Raw genomic sequence first — 5,541 nt, forward strand, 5'->3', positions numbered from 1 at the left:
GTTAACTAACCCTAACCCTAACCCACCTTAGGTTACTTAACCCTCTTTAGGTTAGTTTCTACTAACTGGACTTAACTGACTTATCCAACCTGACTAACCTAACTTGACTTGACTTCCTGTGACTAACATGACTTACCCACACAAACCAGACTTAACTGACTTACTTCTAACTGACTTATCTGATTAACATGATTTATGTGATTTAATTAATTTCTAAATTAATTTTTCCATTAAAAAAATTCAAAAAAAATTCTAACAATTCCTTTTGTTTTTTGCCAATTTTTGGGAGTTTGTCCGCTGGAAATTACCTACCCTACAATTTTTGACAATTAAATATTTCCTAATTTTACCCCTAAATTGCCAATATGTCGAAATTTCATTTAAAAATAGTCAAAAAAATCTTTAAAAAATCTAAAAAATTCTAAAAATTTCCCCTCACCTCTCTTGATTATTTTCCATTTATTCAACTATAAATAATCACAACTTAAAAAAAATAAAATAAACAATAACAAATAAAAAATATAATAAAAATAAACAACCAACACAAACCAAATCCACACATCCACTAAGGTGTTGTCGTTGTTGTTTCATCAGTGATCTTTACTTTTTCTTTACTGGATTCACTTCTTTTGGGGGACTCTTCCGTGCGCATTTCTGCATTACATACACACCCCTTCCAGGTATTTATTTTATGTGATTGATTTATTTTCATTTTCCCCTTAATCACAAATTAATTGTTAAAATGAACTCTTTTATTCACTCACAGTTTCCACGCGCATTCGCGCTAACCACACATACTTTTTAATTAAAATAAACCAGCCGTTCACTTTGCACGCGCTACGTGCACTACAGAGGCACTTTAATTTTTAATTAACATGAACCAGCCGTCACAAGAGCACGCGCTGGCAAAAAAGCGCTCCACATCACCTTAAATTGTAATTAATGAACTTGCATTTAGAGACCCCGTCGGGTATCGAAGTCCGGGATTCGAATAAAAGCACCGTTTTAACCTAATAATTGGTAATTTAATTTATAATAAGGAACCGCCGTTTTCTTGCTAAGATTTATCACCTAATAAAAAATCACCCATTTTTAATAATTGATTAAAATCAACCCTTCATTAAATTAATTCCCCCTCACTGCACTTAATTCCCCTTTTTAATGAACCGTTTCGTGGGATGGGTATGCGCAGTCATTAGCGTTATTTTCCATGGTCCAGTCTTGGTTTATCAACGATATAGTATTGATATGTGTCGGATGTGGTATTGTTTTGGTTTCCTATTTTTGTTACGGTTACGGGTACAGTATGCAGTTTTTTTTCTTTGATTGCCTGATACGGGGTTCTGGGTATTTGTCTGATGCATTGCATGAAGCTTTCGGTCGCATTTGTCTCAAGGTCATGTCAAATTTTTTCTAGGATGTGGTTTGCTTGGGGTTAGTTGGTCGAGTCACGTTTTATTGGTTGTTCTCTTATCCTTGGTTTTTTTGTCTGTTGCTTTGCAGGCATTCTCCTTGATTGTCTGTGTTTGTGGTGTGTGTGTAACCATCTGAATGGCGCCTTCTCATGCTCCTCCCCCTATCCAGTACGTCCCATTAGTTAGTAGGGATTACTCTTCCCTACTTACTTTTGAGCCCCTCACGAAGGCGGGCCTTGCTGCTTTTGTGGCTACTTCTTTTCCATTGCTTCCAGAGGATCCGTCGTTATGTGATGAGCTTCTGGCCTCTTACAGCAAGAAGACAGGACTAGTCTAGGGACTTTCTATGACTTTGACACCTCGAGGCTTAGGGAAGGCTCTGTCTCTACCCTTCAAAGGTGAACCTTTTGTGACCACTCGTCAGCTTTTCTCTAATGAAGAGATTCTCAAGCTATTGCAAAAGCAGACAAGGGAAATCCTCGATGTTAAGAAGGTGATAAACTCTTCACGAGTTTCCTTTTCTATGATCACTGATCCCGTATGGAAGACGATCTGTTAGTTCCTTCAGGACAGGTTTATGCCTACCAAAACGCCATCCCACTACTTGTCCAAAGAGCTTTTCACAGCTTCTAGGATGGTGTTGAAAAGAATTGCTATTGATTGGAGCACTTACCTCCTCACTAAAATGGATCAGCATTTCGTTAAAGTCACCAGGGGTAATGTTACCAATGTTACATACGGATCATATTTGTCTGCCTTCTTGACCTATTCAGGTTTACAGAAGACTATGCCTCCACCTCCTCCATCAGATCCACTACCTCCTCCTCCACCTTCAGAAGAGTCAGCCCCATTGACGTAGAGGATGATGATTCTCCGCCTCCCCTGGTCATACAGCGCAAACGCTTGAAGAGGGTAGCGGATAAAGCTCCTTCCGTACTTCCTTCAGTACCTATCCCTGCTACTTCTGGCAGTGAACTCCCTGGGTATCCCACTTGCACTAACCTGTTCAGAGCACATCGAGAAGGATCGTTGGAGATCTCAGTTCCCTCCCTGAACAATCTAGTTGCAGGAGATGCCATTCCTTTCCTCTGCAAGGATATTCAAAGTTCCATTGAGTTGTCAGTGACAGCCTGTGTTCAACAGCTGTACGTGTCTTTTTATGAGGAGCTCATGCAGTCTAAGGACCAGTTGCATAAGGCAACATCTGAGTTATCTTCTGCTAAGGATACCCTAGCAGATTTATTTAAGCAAATGGAACAACAAACCCAACTGGTTGCCACCCAAAGCGATGAGATTTCTTCATTGAAGACCCAGTTATTAGAGGCTCAATCACAGGTTACTAGCCTTTCAGCAGAGAAGGAGAAAATGTCCAGAGAAGCGACGGAATTCCAAGCTATCTTAGATGACAAGCTTTCAGCTTTACAGACTGCTAATGACACAGTGGCCAACCAAGCCTCCCAAATCCAGCAGTTGCAAGATCAACTTGCAAAGTCCCGCTCTGTTCCTCCAAGCCCTAATGTTCCATTGATTCCTTCTCTTTCACAGCAGGACTTGGCTGCTCTTCAGAGACAGGCTACTTTGTGCCCTCTATTCCAAGATAAAGTGGAAAGATTGCAGTCCAGAATGGACTTGTTATGGTCTACCTTTGAACAGTTTCAGGAATATGTCTTACCAGACCATTCTTTCTTTGTCCACTACCACTTACAGAAGTTGGTCTTCTACATGAAGCTTTCCACGATGGATTTACCTTTTCCAGAGGATGGCTGGAGTGGGGTTTGGTCTGCTGAGTTGTTGACAGAGGTAGACAGAATGGTGTTTGAAGATTCTGTCACGCCAGATACCATGTTGATGTCGTACATGTATCTACAAGGAGACTTGTTAATTCCAGATGAGGTGGATATGGCATGGTATGTGGGGGATGTGGTCTTACAGGCTGTTTTGTATGTCAATCATTTGGAGTTGCGCATAGCTGACATGTTCCAAAGTTATTCCTCCAAAGTAGTTGACTGTCATGATAATTCGTGGCATCCCATGATTGATTCGGTGGTCCTAAATCAAAGACAAAACACAGCTCCTACCTTTGCCTAGAGTACTAATCAACTGAGGATGGATCTCTTAGCCTATCTTTCCAAACATAATCCATTTGATGCTACCTTCTTTGATGCCTATCATAGACGATCTCTCTTAGGACCTTCTGTTCCTACCCTCCTCTATTACCAACAATTGGCTCACCGCTATGCTATATATCTTTCCCTTTGTCAGTCTAATTCCACCATTATTTTACCCCTTCTCTTTCAACCTTCATCTTTCCCTCAAATTCCCATTTTTACTTACTGTTCCTTTATTGAGGATAGGGTATTTTCCCCTTCTCCGCCTTGTTCTTCTCCACCCATTAATGTACCCTCCACATTTCCTATTTATCAGTTAACACCGTTCCTTAGTGATTCCTTACAAATTTATGCCACTCCTTCTTTAACCTTTTCTTCCTTTTATGATTTTTCCTATCCTTCATCCACTTTTCCTTATTCCATTACCCTCTCCTAACACTTCTATATCTCAACCACCTCAGTTGGTTAGTGACTATGACGGGTTTGATAATCAGATTTCCAGAAGAAGGGGATGGAGTTCGGATGATTGCCTTACAGGACCGCAGATCAATTGGCCAGTCATTCCAGGAGAATGGACAGCTTCCAGTCAAGCTTATCAGAATTATGTTCATTTTGCCCAGCAGTATTCACAGTCTGCAGATCCCTCAGTGAGATTAACTGCTCACTTTGCTTGGTACCTGGCGTATATGCATAGGCACTCTCATAATGATTCTAAGCCTATTCCAAAGTTGTGCATGAATGTCAATGTGAATATTGATTCCCAACAGCTGGACATATTGTATTTTCATGCCCTCTGTTTGCCTAGCAGATACCTGGTCCTGTTGGAAAGGATGTGCTGTCTCCAATTTTTTCAAAATCCTCCTAAAAACTTTGTAGATGAATCCTTGTCTATGGATCGTTTTCGACAACATCAATCTTTTAAGCGGGATCATCTTCATTGATACCTTTCCAATGTATGGTGGAAGCTTTTAATAAAAATCTTTCTTTTTGAAGGAGTCATTCAGATGGTTGTGTTGTGTGTAGTGTTTGTGTTGTGACTTCATTTATGTCAAACGAACGTGGTGGTTTCCTATTGAATTTCGTGTACGAGCTACGTTTTGGAGAATTGTGGTGCTGGGTTCGTGGTTGGAGAGTTGACGCAGATGCAGATGAAGAAGAAGAAAACTTTTATATCCTTTACAAATTTATTGTGATTTTTAGTTTGCTAAGAGGTGTTAATGAATAAAGGGTTTTCCTTTCTTTGTATTTTTATATCAGAAACAGGTTATAAGTTGGAGTCGTGGTGGATGGATTATTTGTGAAAAGATATTGACGATCAAAGTTGAGCTTTTCAACTGAACTTGTATTCCCTTTTTCCTGGGTCACGAGGACGCTTCCTTATTAAGTGTGGGGATATGTTGAGTGTTGAAATGACTTGTTTTTTGGCTGATTTTTGTTGTTTTTGAGAGCTGAATGGTTGATTTTATGAGATGATTGATTGGTTTGGAAGTGTTTTGAGAGTGTTTTGGATGATATTGATTGTGTTTTGGAAGATCATGATGTTTATTGGTGGTTCTATGATGTTCTGATAGGTTCTGTATACCTTCTGTTTTGGTCTGTTTTGTTCTGATTGTTTTCTGTAAGGAGGGATGGAGTATTGATTGATGAAGATTGAGATATTGTGAAAGTTTATTGAATGGTTTGTGAGAGTTTGGAATGGTTTGAGAGTGAGTTATGTGGTTTTGATGACCTTCTGTAACCTTCTGTAGGTCTTCTATAGAGCTTCTGCTTCTGTTCTGTCTCTGTTCTGTTCTGTACTGTAGCTGTTCTGGTACTGTTCTGTAGACTGTTCTGTATGCTTCTGTATGTGTTCTGGTGGATGAGAGTGTAGCTTGGGAAAGTTTTCTAGCCTTGGAAGGAGGTGAATACAAGTGCAAAAGAGCTGAAAGAAGTGGAAGAAGTAGCTGCTGAAGACTCAAGTAAAGACTAGAGTGAAGTGACAGTAGTGAGCTATGAAAGGACACTGTAGTGGCTCTGGT

General features: G+C 40.0%; 1 non-coding gene across 1 annotated transcript; it reads left to right on the forward strand.

The window, feature by feature from the left end:
* Positions 1-4,797: 4,797 nt before the first annotated feature.
* Positions 4,798-4,866, forward strand: LOC148021966 (small nucleolar RNA SNORD36). The gene has a single exon (XR_015694511.1). It is a non-coding gene; the product is annotated as a small nucleolar RNA SNORD36 (small nucleolar RNA).
* Positions 4,867-5,541: the final 675 nt, after the last annotated feature.

Source organism: Lygodium microphyllum, chromosome 17 (assembly GCF_053477565.2).
Source record: "Lygodium microphyllum isolate KBCC chromosome 17, Lygodium_microphyllum_v1.1.10, whole genome shotgun sequence".
NCBI lineage: Eukaryota > Viridiplantae > Streptophyta > Polypodiopsida > Schizaeales > Lygodiaceae > Lygodium > Lygodium microphyllum.